The 20583-nt window shown below is 39.8% G+C and overlaps 1 protein-coding gene across 4 annotated transcripts in view; it reads left to right on the forward strand.

Annotated features, from left to right (window-relative positions):
- Positions 1-20583, forward strand: part of wdpcp (WD repeat containing planar cell polarity effector) — a 143061-nt gene that overhangs the window by 21397 nt on the left and 101081 nt on the right. Inside the window, exon 1 of one of the 4 annotated variants that reach the window (XM_072581587.1) lies at positions 15637-15659. The exons of the other annotated variants lie outside the window; for them this stretch is intronic. The gene's annotated coding sequence lies outside the window, so the exon portion shown is untranslated. Of the gene's footprint in view, positions 1-15636; positions 15660-20583 lie in introns of those variants that run through there. 4 annotated transcript variants of the gene reach the window in all.

The raw sequence follows: 20583 nt of genomic DNA on the forward strand, positions 1-20583 counted from the left end.
GGGGTTAGCAAAAGCCAGATACCAGTGTCTGCAGATGAACAGTGCATACTGCTGGTGTGCATGCATTGTTCCCTGGGATGCTGTTTAGTCCTGAACAACATGGAAGTCCTTTGGAGCAAGCAAGGAACTGAAGTCACCAGATACACACTGTCATTTCCATGACTAGTTTTCTTGACACCTTGCGTGTTTGGCACATTTAGAAACAGGAAGCTGAATATTAATGCAGTGAGTTAGGCCATCAAAGGAATTTAACAAGCAATAATCAGCCTTAAAAGCAACTCAAGCTCCTGAGTGAGAAACTCACTTATCAAAAGTACACAAGCTGGAGTGAGATGCTCCCAATATTGAGTTAAGCCTCGTCAGACTTCTTGTCCTGTTCTACCACAAATATTGTCATAGCCCATGTCACTGAGACTGCTATAAGATTCTGCCTATGATTTTCAAGAAATCATGTGATTTTAGTTAAATATCTCAACTTGGGAAGTTAATTGCCTCTTCTTTAGTGAACAACAAACTGCCATTCCTAGACGTCACAGTAGAGTGAACAGCCAATGGGGAACTTCAAACCAGCGTCTACAGGAAAACACACATATGGACCAAATATTGAACTACAGAAGCAATCACCTACCAGCCACAAACGAAGCTGCATCAGAACATTATTTCAACGAGCCACCACACACTGCAGCACAGAGCAACTACGCAGAGCAGAGGAAAATCACTTATGCAGTGTATTCAAAAAGAATGGGTATCCAATGAACACAGTCCACTGATTTCTCAGCAATAAACCCAAACAAGCAGACAAAACGCATCCAGAAACCCTAGCCATTCTCCCCTACAGCAAAGACACTTCTGTAATGACTGCCAGACTACTCCGACCCTTTGGCATCATGGTAGCCCACAAACTCACCAACACACTAAAACAGCAGCTAATGAACTTGAAAGACCCTATACAGACAACAAGTAAACCTCATGTCATTTACAAGATACCATGCAAGGTCTGTCACAAACACTACATTGGACAAACAGGCAGAAAACTAGCCACCAGGATACATGAACATCAACTAGCCACAAAACGACATGACCCTTCCTCACTAGTATCCTTACATACGATGAGGAAGGACTCCACTTCGACTGGGACAACACATCCATCCCAGGAACAAGCCAAACAGAGACACGCAGAAGAATTCCTAGAAGCATGGCATTCCAACTGGAACTCAATCAACAAACACATTGACCTGGACCCGGTTTACCACCTGTTGAGAAAAAGAACAGGAGATGACATCACCACAGGAAACGACATCACCAACCCAAAGAAACCCAAACATATAAATAGAAAGCAGGAATCATCAGCAGTGCTTTGTCTGGAGGCTCACTGAAGATGTTACCTAGTATGGTGACGAAACATCTGAAAATAAACCTTCCAGCTCAGCGAGCAAACCTACATGCAGAACCTCGACCTGAGCTATAAATCTTCTCAAAACTCGCTAAATCTCCAGCCAATGAGAGTTTAGTTTGTAGACGTCTCCCAGCTGTCAGAGCTGGAAGAATGTCTTCAGTTGCAAGAGACCTTGGAGTGTAGGTTCATAGTTCCTTGAAAGTAGAATTGCAGGTAGATAGAATAGTGAAGAAGGTGATGATAGACTTTCCTTTATTGGGCAGACCATTTATATAGGAGTTGGGAGGTCATGTTGTGGATGTACAGGACATTGGTTAGGCCACTTCTGGAAGATTGCATACAATTCTGGTCTCCTTCCTACTGGGAGGATGTTGTGACACCTATAAGGGTTTAGAAAAGATTTATGAGAATGTTGCCAGGGTTGGAGGATTTGAGCTATAGGGAGAGGCTGAAAAAGGTGGGGCTGTTTTCCCTGGAGCATCGGAGGCTGAGGGGTGACCGTATAGAGGTTATGGGGTGGGGGAGTTGAGAACTAGAGAGCATGGGTTTAGGATGAAAGGGGAAAGAAATAAAAAGGACCGAAGGGACAACTTTTTCATGCAGACTGTGGTGCATGTATGGAATGAGCTGCCAGAGGAAGTGGTGGGGGCTGTACAATTACAGCATTTAAGAGGCATCTGGATGGGTATATGAATAGTTTGGGTTTAGAGAACTATGGGTCAAATGCTGGCAAATGGGAGTAGATGAGGTTAGGATATCTGGTCAGCATGGACGAGTTGGACCGAAGGGTCTGTTTCTGTCCTGTACATCTGTATGACTTTATGGTTTCAGCAGTCCAGGAATAAGAAGAGTAATTTAAATAAGAAATTAAAAAGTTAATGGAGGAATAAGATTTCAATGGGATTGAGAAACACTAAAGGATATTAATGGGAAAAATAATTGTTTTTGCTGTTAAGAGGTGACCTTTTAGAGGTGTATAAAATCATGAAGGACATGGACAGGTGCCAAAGTCTTTTTCCTAGGGTGGAGGAGTTCAAAATGAGAGGGTGTAGGTTTAAGGTAAGAGGGGAAAGTTTTATAAAGGATCTGAGGAGTAACTTTTTCATGCAGAGGGTGATATATGTATGGAACAAGCTGCCAGAGGAAGTAGTGGAGGCGGGTACAATTACAATATTTAAACGGCACCTGGATGGGTATATAAATAAGAAGGGTTGAGAGGAATATGGGCCAAATGCTGATAAATGGGACTAGGTTGGATTGGGATAGCTGGTCGGTGTTGACAAGTTGAGCTAAAGGGTCTGTTTCCATGCTCTGACCCTATAACTTTATGACTGTATAAATTTTTAAAATGTATTCTCTATATATAGCTTTTTTTCCCTTTTATGCATGAAGCTGGTGCTGTTTTGTTAAAAGAATATCGGCAGCTTTGTGTGAATTTGTTCAGTAATTAACCACCACAGAAGTCAAACTGCTAATGTAAAACTTTTTTGGTCAGTGAAGCTGGGTTTCACTCTGGGATCTGTCCATTATTAGGAAGGGTTTATAGCATTTGAAGAATTTAAGCAAATTACAGAATGATATAACAAGCAAAGTCAATATTGGGGAATCTGCAGATGTAGCATAACTGAACTTATAGAAGGCACAAAAGGTTAATAGACAAGGTATGATCACATCGGGTTAAGGGCAACATATTAGTTTGGATAGAGGATTGGATTACCAATAGCAAGCAGAGAGTCAGAATAAATGGGTCTTTTCCTTGTTGGCAAGCTGCAATTAGTGGGGTACCACAGGGTTCAGTCCTCAAGACCCCAACTATTTACAATCTATATTAGTGACTGAGATGCAGGATAAAATATGCTGTAGCCAAGTTTGTAAGTGACACTAAAATAGGTGGGAAAGTGAGTTGCAATAAATAAATAAGAAATTTATAAATAGATATGGATAGGTTAGGTAAATGGGCTAAAATTTGACAGATGAAGCTTAACATGGATAACCATTACTTAAGGTTAACCATTTTGGTCAGAAGAATAGAAAGGCAACTTATGTAAATGGAGAGAAATTTGAGAGTGTCTTGTTGCAGAGAGATCACGTGCAGGAATCGCAGAAAACTAGTATGCAGCTACTGCAGATAGTAAGGAGGGCAAATGAATTTTGGCATTTGTTGCTAAAGGAATGGAGCTTAAAAGCAGGGAAGTGTTGCAATTGTGTAAGGCATTGGTGAGGCTGCATCTGGAATACTGCGTAGGTTTTGGTCCTCCTACTTGAAGGATATAATTGCATTTGAATCAGTTCAGAGGAGGTTCACTGGATTAATTCCAGTGATGGAAAACTTGTCTTATGAGGAGAGCTTAAGCAGTTTAAAAGAATGAGAGGAAATCTAATTGAGGTATATAAAGTGCTGAAGGGGATTGACAACATAAATGTAGAGTGGATGTTTGGGCAATCTAGAATGTTTTACGTTTAGGCATGGCAGATTTAAAATCAATGAGAAATTGCTTCTCTCAAAGGGTCACTAACCCAGAGTGCAGTTGGTGCTGGGACCCTGAATAATTTTGAGGAGGAGATCGGCAACTTTTTAATAAGTAATGGGTTAAAAAATAATGAAGAACAGGCAGGAAGGTTGAGGCTGATATGATCGCATCTGAGCAGCATTGAAGGGTTTAATTGCCTACTCATGCTCTTAGTTCTTTTTTTCTCATACCATCAGCTGGGATCCTAACAATATGTCTGAGCAGACCTATAAGGAGTACGAGAGTTTGTACTGTTTGTTCTGGATTGACTTTAAGGACCTTCCTATTTATGTAAAGTTTACAATGCCGTTATGTATCTATGCAATAGGATCCTTTCAGGCTGCCCCGGAGAAGAACTACCACCTAAGTCATATCGATGAAAAAGCATTTGACTTGTGGGGTATTTTTTATCAGGAGGGAGAAAAGACACTTGACTAATTTCCTGCTGGAAAGAAGACACCACCAAGTGAGGATGCAGACCTTTTTCCACTAGCCAGTCACCCCAGGAGCTTTTTGATCCCCAGCAATGAGGCTGTACATATGACATTGAATGTGTCCATTACCACAAAGGTTATCACCCCATAAAAGTGTAGGTAGTTTCAAATTTTGTGAAATTTGATGTATTATCCAGGGAGCAACCTCTATTGCTTTTGTAACACAATAGTCTTTTATTTGCATTATTTGTACGTCCCAAAAGAACAAATGATGTAATCTTTAATTGGAATCTGTCCTGAATGCATGGTGGAAGTTAATGACTACCTCCCAAATCCACAACACATGACTCCAAATAGAAGAGAAAAAAACAACAGATTTTTAATAAATTTGAACACAACTGGAGTTGTCCCATCTATATAATGAGTACACTTTGACTTTTGAGTTGTTGTTCAGTTTTTTTTAAACACTCCATTTTCTTTTACATATGCAAACACTTGCTCTTTTAAAAAAATGCACAGAATAAATAGCTGAATAAAATTTTTGAAACTAATGATCTAGATTTTATTCACATTAATTTAAGGACATTATCAACCAGATACTATCGGGTCTATGAGATGCATTTTGCCATGTTATGCCTCATGCAAAATTATAAACAATGCATATATTCACACTGTAGAAATTTTAGCCAACCGAGCTGCAGCTGTGAAGAGAAATGTCACATGAAAAACCAGGATTTCTGGAACAACTAAGACTCTCAGGTTATTTTCATTTGTTTTAAATATCTGTGATGTAGGAGTTATGTCATTCATTGCCTTAAGATGATGATGATGATGCTATAATCTTTGTAGTAATCAAGCTTTCACAATGTATTGAGTGAAGGAGTGCATGTTTTTGGTGCTGATATTAAGTAATGGGATGCATAGCGTGTGGGACTTGGAAACGAAAGAAACACAGAAAATAGGATTAGGATCAGGAGTAGGCCATTTGGCCCTTTAATCCTGCTCCATCATTTAATATGATGATGAAATCCCTGCTGAAATGCTAAAATATGTCGAACAGACACTGTGACACAAATCCATGATCACATTAAACTTATCTGGGAAATCTTGAAAATGGTCACAATTATGATATTTGACAAAGAAGACAGATCTGACTGGAAATTACAAAGAAATTTCATAGGAATGGTCATTATGAGAACCCTCCTCAATCATCTCCCAGTAGCTGAAAATCTCCTCTACGAGTATCAACATAATTCTTTGAAGTTTGCATCGCAGGTAGACAGATTGGTGAAGAAGGCATTTAGCAGGCTTGCCTTTATCACTCAGACCTTTGTATATAGCAGTTAGGCCATCATGTTGAGGTTGTACAGGACATTGGTGAGGCTTCTTCTGGAGTACTGTGTACAGTTCTGATTGTACTGCTTTGGAAGGATATTATTAAATTGGAGAGGGTTCAGAAAAGATTTACCAGGATATTGCTGGGACTGGAGAGTTTGTGGTATAGGCTGGGACTTTTTTCACTGGAGTGCAGGAGGTTGAGGAGCGATCATATAGAGGTTTATAAAATTTGAGGGGCACAGATAGGGTGAATAGGTCTTTTCTCTGGGGTGAATGAGTTCAAAACAAGAGGGCTTTTTTTAAAGTGAGAGGAGAGTGATTTAAGAGGGACCTGAGAGGCAATTTTTCACATTATAATAGTTTGTATGTGGAATCTACTGCCATAGGAAATGGTATATTCAAGTATACTTATGATATTTAAAAGAAATTTTGGATAGATACATGAATAGGGAAGGATTTGAGGGATCTGGACCAAATGCAGGCACTAGTTTAGTTTGAGAAACTTGGTCAGCAAGGACAACTTGGACCGAAAGGTCGGTTTCTGTGCTGTGTGACCCTACAAAAAGGCACAATGGACACAATTTTCAGTGCACAACAAATCAAAGTGCAGGGAACAGTACTGACCTCTGTATGTGGCCTTCGATTCAGTCAATTGCAAGAATTGTGGAATATCCTCTTCAAGTTTGACTGCTTGCAGAAATTCATCACCACTCTTCACCTCTTCATATTGACATGCAAACTGTGATCCTCACCATCATGGACCCAATATCAGTGCAAACTGGGGTCAAGCACTGCCATTTCATTATACCAACACTCTTCTCCATCTTCTTCACTGCAACCTTCCACCCCATCTCTGCGAAGCTTCCTGCCAGAGTGGAGTTCTTCTACAGGATAAATGCAAAACTATTAAAACCTTTGCCTCCAGATCACAACCAAATCCACCCGTCTGTCGTCATCAGGCTGCAGACAGCAGATGACACCGGCAGGTGTGTGCAATGACACTGAGCTACAAACCATCAACACATTCACCAAGGCATGAGTGAGTGGGCCTCAGACTAAATATCCAGAAAATAAAAGTTCTGTACTGTCCCACTCCTGCCGCATAACACTGCCCCTGACAATCAAAATCCACAGCAAGCCCTTGACAATTATCATTTCTCATACCTTGGGAGCCTCCTGTCAGTGTAAGCAATATGCCAATGCAGCCATCAGGCACCTGAGGAACAGAGTATTCAAAACCCAAAACCTCAAACCCAGCGCCAAGCTTATGGTCTATTGAGCAGCCTTGATCTCCACCCTCCTGTATGTATCAGAAACATGAACCGTATACACCTCAAATCCCTGGAGAGTTATCAGCAGTACTGCCTTTGCAAAATCATGCAAATCCATTAGCAGAATAGACATACCAACATGTGCCCTCCCAAGCTAATATACCTAGCATTGAGGCATTGGTCACGTAAGACCAGTGTGCCCAACACAAGACTCCCTAAACAAGTGCTGTTCTCCAAGCTCTACAATAGTAAATGATCACTGGGAGAGCAGAGAAAATACTACAAGGACACCCTGAAAGCCTTTCTTGAAAAAGAAATGCAACATTCCCACACTGTCAGGTGGGAATTGCTTTCCCTAGAACATACAAACTGAAGTGAAGCATCTGTGAAGGTGCCAACTACTTTGACCATCACTGAGTGAAGCTACTAGGTACTTTCTGGATTAGTGGTGCTGGAAGAGCACAGCAGTTCAGGCAGCATCCAAGGAGCAGCGAAATCGACGTTTTGGGCAAAAGCCCTTCATCAGGAATAAAGGCAGTGAACCTGAAGCATGGAGAGATAAGCTAGAGGAGAGTGGGGGTGGGGAGAGAGTAGCATAGAGTACAATGGGTGAGTGGGGGAGGAGAGGGTGGAGTGGATAGGTGGAAAAAGAGATAGGCAGGTCGGACAAGTCAAGGAGACAGTGCTGAGCTGGAAGTTTGAAACTAGGATGAGGTGGGGGAAGGGGAAATTAGGAAGCTGTTGAAGTCCACATTGATGCCCTAGGGTTGAAGTGTTCCGAGGCGGAAGATGAGGCGTTCTTCCTCCAGGCGTCTGGTGGTGAGGGAGTGGCGGTGAAGGAGGCCCAGGACCTCCATGTCCTCGGCAGAGTGGGAGAGGGAGTTGAAATGTTGGGCCACGGGGCGGTTTGGTTGATTGGTGCGGGTGTCTCGGACATGTTCCCTGAAGCGCTCTGCTAGGAGGCGCCCAGTCTCCCCAATGTAGAGGAGACCACATCGGGAGCAACGGATACAATAAATGATATTAGTGGATGTGCAGGTAAAACTTTGATGGATGTGGAAGGCTCCTTTAGGGCCTTGGATAGAGGTGAGGGAGGAGGTGTGGGCACAGGTTTTACAGTTCCTGCGGTGGCAGGGGAAAGTGCCAGAATGGGAGGGTGGGTCACAGAGGGAACGGTCTTTGCGGAAGGCGGAAAGGGGTGGGGAGGGAAATATATCCCTGGTGGTGGGGTCTTTTTGGAGGTAGCGGAAATGTCGGCGGATGATTTGGTTTATGCGAAGGTTTGTAGGGTGGAAGGTGAGCACCAGGGGCGTTCTGTCCTTGTTACGGTTGGAGGGGTGGGGTCTGAGGGCGGAGGTGCGGGATGTGGACGAGATGTGTTGGAGGGCATCTTTAACCACGTGGGAAGGGAAATTGCGGTCTCTAAAGGAGGAGGCGCCCAGTCTCCCCAATGTAGAGGAGACCACATCGGGAGCAACGGATACAATAAATGATATTAGTGGATGTGCAAGTAAAACTTTGATGGATGTGGAAGGCTCCTTTATGACTTACTCATTTTTTTTAATGTTTCTTTGAGGGATGAGGAGAAATGCTGTTGATGTAAATGTGGCAATTTGTTATTTCTGTTGGTCCAGTAGATAGTACAAGATGCATCCAAGGTGCTTTGGAGGTAAATGTCGTGATTGAGGAGGAACCAATCAAGTAAATATTAAATGATTTTCTCAAAAAGACATAATTTTAGTCTTGCAAACATTTTTGATTTTGTTAATTTTTTTATTGCAAGGTTCTCTAACTGCCCAGGAGAAACAAACAAATCTGTAGGAGTTTTTCTCCTCATCCTCAAAGCATTCTGTACTTTTGATTCATACTTAAACTGTTGCTATATTTAATTTTTGCAGCTGTTTCACTTTGAACCAGCCTGTAGAAAATGAGAAGTGACACAAAAGTAAGTGATAAGGTTGACACAAAAAGTCTGAGGAAGAATATCGACAGGTTAACCAAGTGGGCAAAAACTTGGCTGGGCAAAACTTGAGGTTACACACTGTTACAGGAAGAATAGAGGAGCTAACTGTTGTTTAAATGGAGAAAGACAGCAGAAAGCTACAGCAGCGATTTGGAAGTCCTTGTATCACAAAAAGTTAGCATACAAGTTCAGCGGGTAATAAGGAATGCAAATGAAATGTTGGCCTCTGTTTCAATGAGAATGGAGTATAAAAATGGGGATGATATGCTAAAATTATACAGGGCACTTTTCTTATAAATGATTTGTTATTTATATATGTTCCAGAGTATGATGACTGAGACACTTCTCACTGTATTTTTTTGTAAATATACAAGTGACAATAAATTACAGGTACACAATCTTTTGTCCAAAAAGCTCAAGACCAACTGATTTATGGAATTCGGAATTTTTTGAATTTCAGAATAAGTGACAGTTTGACAGTGAAATTTTAAAAAGTCTTACCGAACAGCAGACTCACTCTGAGTACTACGGACTCTGAGACAGAATTGAGGCCTGCTGGTGCTTGGCCATGCCCACCCACGTCACATCTGAGTGACATGTATCAAGTGGGTGTGGAGTTGGGTTAACTGTTTGCATGCCAAACAACCTTGTTAATGAGAAAAAAACTTCACAAAGAAACATTCGGAGCTTTTCGGATTTTGGGATTTCAGATAAAGGGTTGTTTACCTGTACCGTTCTATTATATTCTATTCTGTTCTAGTTAGACCTCAACTGGAATACTGTGCTAGTTTGGACCCCTGACATTAGGAAAGATCTCAGGGCATAATCTCAAAGTAACATCGTTATTGCCCATTTAAAACAAATGAAGATTTATCCTTTCGGAGACTGTAAATCTATGGAATTATTTTATGGCAGATGGCTATGAAGACTGGATCATTAAGTTTATTCAAGGCTGAGGTAGTTTTTTTTTAAGCCAGTATCTATAGTTATAGGGGAAAGGTAAGAAAGTGAAACTAAGGATCATCAGATGATTTCATTGAATGGCAGAACAGACTCAAGCTGAATGACTGATTATTTCTGCTCCTACATCTTATTGTCTGTAAGAAATGTTGCACAACAGAAAACTTGCATTTAACACAAGTCTTAATGTATAACTAATCAGAATCCTGTAGCATCAGCACTGAGTTCAGATTGTATTTCCATCTGAGTTGGGATTTGAGAGCAGGAGCTAACTAGACCCCATGGCTTGTGTATATAATTATTTCCCCATTTTAAAGTCTCAAATTCTGTCCATAGTCTTTGAATTTAAGTTGTTACTTATGGTTAAATTAGGAAGCCATATGATAATTCAGTAAACAAAGGATTGGCACATAGACATTTCTCTGTATTCCAAGTTGAATTGCTGGAGAGGGAAGGAGTAATTACAGTGTGACACAGAAATCTATGATGCGGCATCAAATGAGCATTTACTCATATCACATTAAATTTAAAAATATGAAGTTGTTTTAGCAAATAATGACCTTGTGACTCAGTATGCTATTGACATTACTACTCAGCAGAATATCTACTAACACCAAATTGTTATGCAGGTTGTAGCAAGTTTGAAAAAAGTTGACCTGATGCAAAACAGGATTTTGTTTTAATAGCAAATAATGCTTTGTACAGTGTTCTAATTTGATTATGAATTTGACTGTACTAGAAATGTAATTGATTTTTAACTGTTACATGTAGAAATTTGAAACTAATATTTTTCTTTTAACTCTGTTGCTGAAATTTCATCTTTTTCACCTTGTTCTTGCATCTCCTGTTTAGCCTCAAGGCCCTTTCTATCATTTGATATGAACTTTTCAACTTTTCACACCCACTCTGACCTTTGTTGTGCAGGTCTTGTATCCTATGAAGCTTTAACTTTTCCCGTCCACCTTGCTTTGACTGTTTTTGCAGAGCATTGCATTTGCCTGGAGTATCAGTTGTACATTGAGTGTTGGACTTCACTAATGTTGTCAGTGATTGACACACTGTACACATGATGCTTGCCATTTTTGTGAATAATGTTCACTGAAATTCATTCATCTGTATGTTGGTAATCCTGCCTTTTTTCTGCTTGTCAGTGGTTGTCTTTCAAAGAGTGTATCCATAACAACTTTAGAAGTCCTTATTAAATGTAGATCTTTCACGACAAATGCAGCCTTCTCCTGGGGTTAATTTTTGTGTTGTATTGAACATCTCACCATCCTCTTTTGCAATATTAGTCACTGCCTTCATGTCATTTTGGTATTTTAATTAACATGCTCTCCTTTCTAAAAAAAAACAAAAATTCTTTTGTAACATATGAGTCTACTTCCGACAATTCAGCCATTGTTTCTACCTAAAAATGAATTATTCAAAGATATGAATTAAACAATTCTATTTTATGTATAAATATAAATTTTGTGATGACAATGCGAAAAGTAAGGGCTGAATGTCTGATTTTAAGGTGTGGACTGAATATAATATAGTGCTATGGTCCAATTGCCCCTTCCTTCTCAGCCAGCTACATCAAAAAAAAGTGTGCAGGAGAAAAACTGCAGATCTGGCAAGCTCCCATAGAGAGAAAAGAGTTAAACCTTCTGACAATGGGTCACTGGTCTTGAAATATTAACTCTATTTTCTCTTTACAGATGCTGTGCTTTTCCAGCACTTTCGGCTTTTGTTTCAGGTTTCCATCATCTGCATTTCTTTATTTATCTAAACCAACAGTTGATCTTAAATGCTTATGTGGGACACCTCGGCTAATAATACATTCTTAAATTATGGTTATAAACTACCTTTTTTTTCTAAATGACAAACTAATTATTAGTTAAAAGTTTAATTGTAATTAATCTCAGCCGACGGACTGTTACAAGTGCTGATGAATTTGCAGCCCAAAGCGAACTGGATTTTTGGTGAATAGCTGCCAGTTTGAATTGTTTAGCTAATAGTCATTTTTGATATTGACTCAAAATCTGCCAATAAAGCTAATTATTTTAGGAATAGATTTAACTTCCACTTTGTGATTGTATGTAGTGAATGAAATATTTACATATGCATTCATATAGATACATTACATATGCATAGATACAAGATTTTCGAGCTGCAAGTGAAATTAAGCCTGCGTTCTTTCAATTGTGAAGTTGTTTGAGATAGAAAATTCTTAGGAGCTATTCGAGAAGAAATATGGATGAGTAGTGATTGGGGATGAGTAGGGGACTAAGGAAACTTATATTTCCAAGTAAAAAATTGTATCATCCTGGAATTTGTGTTGTTTTGCATTTTAAGTGCCGTCTGTGAAATGGGATGGATTGAGGAGGGCTCAGAGACTAGATCTGAGAGTTTGTCTCAGAAGCTCCAGGGATTGTTTCATTCTAACTGAAAACCCTACCTGTGACAGTTAAATTTATAGTTGCTCGAGTTGTTTTTACCAAAGGCTTGTTCCAACATCCCAAGGGGTTTAACATTTTACAGAACACAATGTCAGAGTATACACAAGATAATTGAAAATTATACCGTGAAAGTTGCACACTACATTTAATGTTCAAAAAACCTAAAGCAGTAAAACAAGACATTTTCCATATTTACGGTGTCCTCATGCATACAAAGTCTTCAGCAGTAAAATAAATTACAAACCTAGAAAAGGGTGCAAAGAAATCAAACCAATTTATAAATTCTATTAATTACAAATTGCAATCCCAATAACGAGGGATCCTCATTATGTGCCATCTTCCCAAGTCCCATGCTGACTTCCTTACTTAGATGTAAATTTTGTCTTCCCATAGTACCTGTACCAAGTAAACTTTTTGACCTGCACTTTAATTACCTAGATCTCCTTGAATTTCTTTGCAGTTTTGAATACTCTCTCACTGTTCACATAAACTGCATCCCACTAAACTTCTCTTCCTCTAATTGCCTTTTATGTTTTTGAGATCTTTTTCATCAGCAAGTTCATCTCAGACCACATCCATGATGCAAGGATGACCACTGTCATGTCCTGTGACTGCCCATACAGTCTTAATTTAGGGGGACATGGTAGCATAGTAGAGATGTCACTGTACTAGCAAATCTAGATGTCCAGGCTCTAGGGATGGAGATTCAATTCCATTCCCTGCCACCTCCGCTACTGTGAAAATAAAATTCAATTAATAATTTTATAATTGAAAGCTATTCTCAGTGATGGTATCACGAAACTGCAATAGATTAGCATAAAAACTAATGTAGTACACTGATGTCCTTTCGGGAAGGAAATCTGCTGTCTTTACCTGATCTGGCCTACATGTGAATTCAAATATGGTTAACTACCTTCTGAAATGATCTAGTGTTGGAAATTGGGGTCCCTTTAAAACTGTGTTCAACCAGTGTTCCTTATTTGGTATTTTCTGTGTAGCATGAAGTCTCATTTAACTGTTTTACAGTGATAACTAGCGTTATACAGGCATAAGGGAAAAATTTATTGTGCACCACACTATCCTGTTGTGAGTTCAGCATTTTGGAAATCATCAACTTTTGTTTGTGGGAAGAATGAAACTAGCCTTTAAATTGTGATGGGCAAGGGGACACTGGTCATCCTGGCATCATGAGTAACTGCTCATGGTCATTGACCAAAAGAGCTTAGACAAGTAATTGACACAGCAGGGATGGCCAGCACCTAACATAAGTATACCAGTAGGGATAGGTAAAAAGATACAGATACAAGCAAGAAATTCCAGGGAAATGATACCACCTTCTTGGGAGATGAGTTCCTTTACATCAACCTGAGGGAATAATGAAGGCAAAGACTTTTTCCCCTTCAAAACTACTACTCCTGTTCCTCCGTTCTACAGGACAGATTTAGGATCACTGAATTGTTCTGTCAGTCATATACTTTTTTTTGCTGAATTAACTGATGTATCATCTAAATTGCTGCTTCCTAATAAACTCAAATTATCAGAAAATTGCTACAACTCTTTGATTTCCTATCCTGTGATCATGTACCCCAAAATCAACATGAGGCAAGCCATTCAGCTCAAGGGCAATTTGGGATAGGCAATAAATTTGGTCTCTGGTCTTTGACTGCCATATCCTACGAAAAACGTTCCACCACTCACCAGTCTTTCTACCTCACCATCAATCCATGGTAAATACTTGTATCCCTCGCTAGTTGGATCTCAACCTTTCAAATTCCTCTCCCTTGGATATCCACCTGTCACAACATTACTGCTGTAAGTTTTAATAATCTAATGCTGTTTTAACCCCTTACATTCTTGAAATTGCACCTTTTCTTCTGCATTGGTATATCCCTGATTTGTCCCTGTCTTTTCGTGTGCATGTAAATCCTATCTTTCAGAATCACCTTTGGATTCAATTTCTGATGAAGGGCTTTTGCCCGAAACATCGATCTTCCTGCTCCTCGGGTACTGCCTGACTTGCTGTACTTTTCCAGCACCACTCTAATCTTGACTCTAATATCCAGCATCTGCAATAATCACTTTCACCACTGAAGTCCAGCTCACAGATTTATAGTTCCCAGGCTTGTCCCTCCAGTCTTTCTGAAATAGAGTCATGGCGATGCACAGCATGGAAACAGACCCTTCGGTCCAACCCGTCCATGCCGACCAGATATCCCATCCCCATCCAGTCCCACCTGCCAGCACCCAGCTCATCTCCCTCTAAACTTCCCCCACCCACATATCCGTCCAAATGCCCCCAAATGTTGCTTGCTGAGATATTTGTATCATCGATAGTCACAGGTGAGGTGCCGGAAGACAGAAGGTTGGCTAACGTGGTGCCACTGTTTAAGAAGGGTGTTCGACAAGGTTCCCCATGGGAGATTGATTAGCAAGGTTAGATCTCATGGAATACAGGGAGAACTAACCATTTGGATACAGAACTGGCTTAAAGGTAGAAGACAGAGGGTGGTGATGGAGGGTTGTTTTTCAGACTGGAGGCCATTTCCCAAAATTCAATAGATTTGGAAACAGCCCCATCAAATTGGCAGGCAGAAAATGTTTCACAACTTTTCAAGAGTGGAGGGGGGGAGAAACCGTTCATCAACAGGATGTTAGCCTAACATCAGTGATTAAGTAAGTAAGAACACATCTTCGTGGTTTGCACAGGGATCAGTGCTGGAGTCACTGTTGTTTGTGATATACATAAATGAACTGGAAGAGGCATTGGTGGTCTGATCAGTAAGTTTGTAGATGACACAAAGATTGGTGGAGTAGCAGAAAGCATAGCAGACTGTCAAAGAATACAGGAGAATATAGATAGACTGGAGAGTTGGGCAGAGAAGTGGCAGATGGAGTTCAATCCTGAAATGAAGGCACTATGATGTGTTAATGGGGCAGAATGCATCTTCAGAAGAAATGATGCAATGTTACATCATTTTGCTAGTCTTTGAAGCCTTATGACAAGTTGAAGCCACAATAAGATGTTAATGTTTTCGTTACCTCAGCAGACTGTGTAAACATTCTTTTAGCAGCAAAGCAAGACCAAGAATATTATACAGCAGCAGCAAGTGAAAGAGCAATGAGGAGAGGTCTCTAGTATTACTAGAAAACTTCAAGCAGGTCATAGCTTCCAATCAAGCAGAACTGTTGCTGAATTGGTACTCAAGATTTACTTGTGCTGCATCTGATCCCACAGGAAAGCTGAGCCAACGATCAGCTCAATATGCCATTGTGTGTAAGGAGTAGTTGTGCAAATAATATCGTAGTCAGGCAAGAGGTCATCTGAAAAACAGCAACACACAAGGAGGTAATAAAAACATTCGATGCTTACTTCAATCAGTGAAAAAATGCTTATGTTAAATGAGCTGAGTTTAATAAATGTACCCAGTGATAAGGTGGAAGTATTAATACTTAATAATCTCTACAGATATGCTGAGAACTGTGAGTATTGCAGCTTAAAAGAAGAATGACTCAATGGCAGAACTGTTGCAGGAGGTGTAGATGAAGTATTCTCTGACCACTTTCAGTTGAGGGATGATTTAACATTAACAAAGGTATTTTACCTGAGCAGACAAGCTGAGATCAAGAAGTAAACCTAATGGATTTGGGGTGATGGAAATGATATCCCAAAGATGACTCCATTAAATTTAACATTTAAACCAGAGAGGTGATTGTAGAAGTAAGGAGGAGGAGTATATCAACCACCCGGCTAAACTTATCAGCATGATGGGAAGTAAGCACGGGTGAAAATTGTCCCGCCAAAGAGGCTGATTCCCATTCATGCATGAAGTACAGTCACTTCTCAGCTGTGTTGCAGTAAGATTTGAAAAATGTGGTGCTGGAAAAACACAGCAGGCCAGGCAGCATCTGAGGAGCAGGATTCTGTGTTTTTCCAGCACCACATTTTTCAACTCTGGTACTCCAGCATCTGCAGTCCTCACTTTCTCCCTGTGTTACAGTAAGATCCTTGTACAGAATAAGTCAACAGGGAAATCCTCAAAAATGGCATGGTCCATGAAATAAAAGATATCAGTGATGTGAACATAAGAAATAGGAGCAGGAGTAGGTATTTCAGCTCCTCAAACCTACTCTGCCTTCATTAGATCATGGCTGATCTCATCTCAGCCTTAACCCCAACTTTCCTGCCCGTTCTCCATAACTCTTTAAATCATTACAAACAAAAGATCTTCTATCTCCTCAAATTTACTACATGTCCCAGCATCCACCACACTCTGAGGTAGTGATTTCCACAGATTCATGACCCTTTGATAGAAGTAATTTCTCCTCATTTCTGTTTATTTCATTACATTTAAATCTGATACCTCTTATCCTCAAACTATAGAATAGAATCCCTACAGTGTGGAAATAGGCCCTTCGGCCCAATGAGTCTACACTGACCCTCTGCAGATAATCCCACCCATACCCATTCTCTGAGTACTCTACATTTATCCCACACTAATGCACCTACACATCCCTGGACACGATGGAAAATTTAGCATGATCAATTCACCTAACTTGCGTATCTTTTGGATTGTGAGAGGAAACTGGAGTAAACCCATGCAGACATTGGGAGAATGTGCAAACTCCACATGGACAGTCACCCAAGGTGGGAATCAAATCTGGATTCTTGGCGCTGTGAGGCAACAATGCTAACCACTGGGCCACCGTGCTGTTTTAGATTGCCCACAAGTGGAATCATCCTCTGTGTATCTACTTTGTCATTCTCCTTTGTCATTCTCCTTTAGTATCTTTTTTTATCTCAATTAAATCTCCTCTCATTCTTCTAACTCTAGAATGTAGGCCTAAACTGCTCAATCGCTCCTCATAAAACAAAGCCTCTTGCCTCTGGAATCAAATTAGTGATTCTCCTCTGCATTACCTCTTATGCAACTACATTCTTTCTCAAGGGGCCAAAATTGTATGCTGCTCTCCAGGTGCGGTCTTGTGCAGTTGAAGCAGCACTTCTCCACTTTTATTCTCTATTCCTTTCACAATAAATGCCAAAATTCCATTTGTACTCCTTAATACCTGCTGTACCTTAATTGTAGTTTTCTGTGACTCCTGCATGGGGACAACCAGATCTCACTCCGCAGTTTATTTCCAGTTAGATAATAAGTTGCTTTTCTATTCTCTGACCAAAATGGATCACCTCACACTTAGCTGCTGTAAACTCCATCTGCCAGATTTTGGCCCATTCACCTAATCTATCAATTTCCATTTGTAAATTGCTTCTTTCAACTTAGTATCCCACCTATTTTAGTAGATTTGCAAATTTGGTTATATTACCTTCTATCCCCGCATCCAAATCATTAATATAGATTGTAAATATTTGGAGCCCGAAGACTGAACTCTGTGGTACCCAATTAGTTGTAGCTTGCTATCTAGAAAAAAAAACATTTATCATGACTCTGTTTTCTGTTGGTTTGGTGAGCCAATCCTCTATCCAAGGTAGTAAACTGCCCTAACATAATGGGATCTCCCCTTGAGTGACTTTTGTGTGGACCCTCATCAGATGCTTTCTAGAAGTCCAGATTTACTGCATCCACAGGATCTCCATTAGCCATTTTGCTTATTACATCTCCAAAGAACTCTTACAAATTCATCAAACATGATTTACTGTTCAGAAAACAACTTTGACTCTGATGGATTGCATTTTTACCTTCTAAATGTGGAGTTACCTGTCCTTAACAAAATCAAGGAACCAAGCAGATGCTACTGGAATGCTGATGCCCCACTGGAAGGCCGCAGCAGCATCAATTCAGTGCTGGAAATTGTCCAGATCACAATGTTGCATATCCTTCAAGGGCTGGATATAGTTGTGTATCACATGGATAATGTCTTGAACCACATTCACTTCTGCCTTGGGACCCTCCAACCACATGGGATTAATGTGAATTTCACCAGTTTCCTCATTTCCCCTCCCCCCCACCTTTTCCCAGATCCAACTTTCCAACTTGACACCACCCTCATGACCTGTCCTACCTGTCTATCTTCCTTCCTACCTACCCACTCCACCTTCCTCTCCAATCTATCACCATCACCCTCACCTTTATCTATCTATCGCACTGTCAGCTACCTTCGCCACCACCCCCGCCACCCCCCCCCCCCCAGCCCCACCCCCTTCCCATTTATCTCTCTACTCCCTTGGCTCAAAGCCTCATTCTTGATGAAGGGCTTATGTCCTAATCATTGATTCTCCTGCTCCCCGGATGCTGCCTGACCTGCTGTGCTTTTCCAGCACCACACTCTCGACTCCTGAGCTTAGTCCCTAATCTTGAATTGTTCTGGAACCTATTGGTCAATTTCATGCCACTCCATTGAGCTTGTTATGTATTTATATTCTTTGCTGAAATGATACTGTATTTGAATATATTTCCACACTATTACATGTTTTATTGTTAAAAGCCAAATTCATATGACTATTTCATTAAGGATGGTTTACTCTGAGATATGACAGAATTAGATAGAGATCTTAATCAGTAGGACATTCAGAGATTTTGTTTTTTATTCCAGTATTGGGAGAGCACTTGTATGCAGGATTTACTTTATTGCAAGCTGTAAGCAAGTTTACACATGACTTTCAAATGAAATGCCAAGAAAGATAATAAGCATACTGCTGTAATAAGTTGGGTGTGGAGTTTCTTGCATGTGGTTGACAGCTTGTCAAAAAATCTGATAGGGATTCATTCTCTCTCAAGAGAACAGAGGTTGTTTCAGGTGTACAATAAACTAATTGCATTTCCCCTGAATGGATAATTGTCAGACTTCAGGACTCCTATCCAACTTTTCAGGAGTCTGATAACATTTACAACAGTTCCGTAAAAGTGTCTTGGATGATCTTATCTAGATTACTGTAAGACAGCCAAACTCTTCCACACTTACACTTTTATTTTGTTTGCAGTTTATATATTTTCCTTTTCATTATACACAATTATATGTTCATTTTCCATTGTTCCCTGTATTTTCATCTTTGTTCAGTTACAAATGAATGCAACTGCTCCCTTACTGATTTATTTCATCTAATTTTTGATTTTCTATCTGAATCAAATTCATAATTTGCATTATTTTGTTTGTAGTATTGCAGATTTTATATCTCAAAAGATTTGCCTGATTTCTTTCTATCAGTATCAACAAATATTGCCAAAATTATTGATTTATTTTATGTTTTTGAGAGCTACTGATAGGCATGTCATGTTGAAAGTTAGGATGTCTTTAAGGGTGCCATTAGTAAAATTGGTGCCATTAGTAAAATGGTTTGGTTTTTTTCTTGGTATAGTTGAAGAGTTGCATGTTAGCTATTTCTGCTCCTATTGTCTATTCATTGGGCACCTGGATAGCACCAAGTGAGAAAATAAATGGAAATATAGTTCTACCTAGAACATTTATGGAATTAATATTTCCCTCATTAATGCTACAAATGCTACGCATTTAAATCTTTTACATAGCCTAAAAGCTTAAGTTAAAAGAATATAATTTATAGTAAGCAAAACTAAGGAAGTGGTTTCATTATTGTAGAAAGATTATGATATAAAAATCTTAAATTTAAAACTTCCAAACAAAATTCTTATAAGATAACCATGATCATGGAAATATTGATCTGAGTGTCAAGAACTTGATGCCTACTTTGATGAGTGTTGTGACCTATGTCTTGTGTGCATATTATTACAGGATTTTCTACTGGGACAGGCAAATTGTCTTGTTTGTAACTTTGTTCTTGCAAATATCCTGTGATGATTTTACAGAAAAAAGGTGACATTATGTCCATTCCTCTTCTCAAGACAAGCTGGTTGTAGTTTTGAATTGTAGGGCTGATTTTCTCAGCTGTTTCTCTTCAGCTGAGGAAATATTCATTTGTCCTAAAGACCTGTCAGTATTTTTGTAGGCTGTGTATTGTCAAAGGGTTTGGCTCTGGATTGTGGTTACAACTAAAAAAAAGACTATTGACACATCAATCCCGCTTCAGGTCAACCCGTCACAAAATATGGTGAGAGGCAGTAATGACATTTTCTGCAGCTATGGCTGAAGTAACATCTGTTCTTTACACAAGGGGAGAATGGCCTAAAAATATTGAAAAGGTCATGGCAGCATAATCTGTTATGTTTCCTTTTCTCAGTTACTTCCCCATTTCATAAATACAGCAAAAATCATTGCAATCAAATCTTGATAACATCTTTCCTTTCAGCTATTATTAAACTTGAAAGTCATTGATTGTATCAAGGGGAGAAAAGGTT

The sequence above is a fragment of the Chiloscyllium punctatum genome, chromosome 11 (assembly GCF_047496795.1).
Source record: "Chiloscyllium punctatum isolate Juve2018m chromosome 11, sChiPun1.3, whole genome shotgun sequence".
NCBI lineage: Eukaryota > Metazoa > Chordata > Chondrichthyes > Orectolobiformes > Hemiscylliidae > Chiloscyllium > Chiloscyllium punctatum.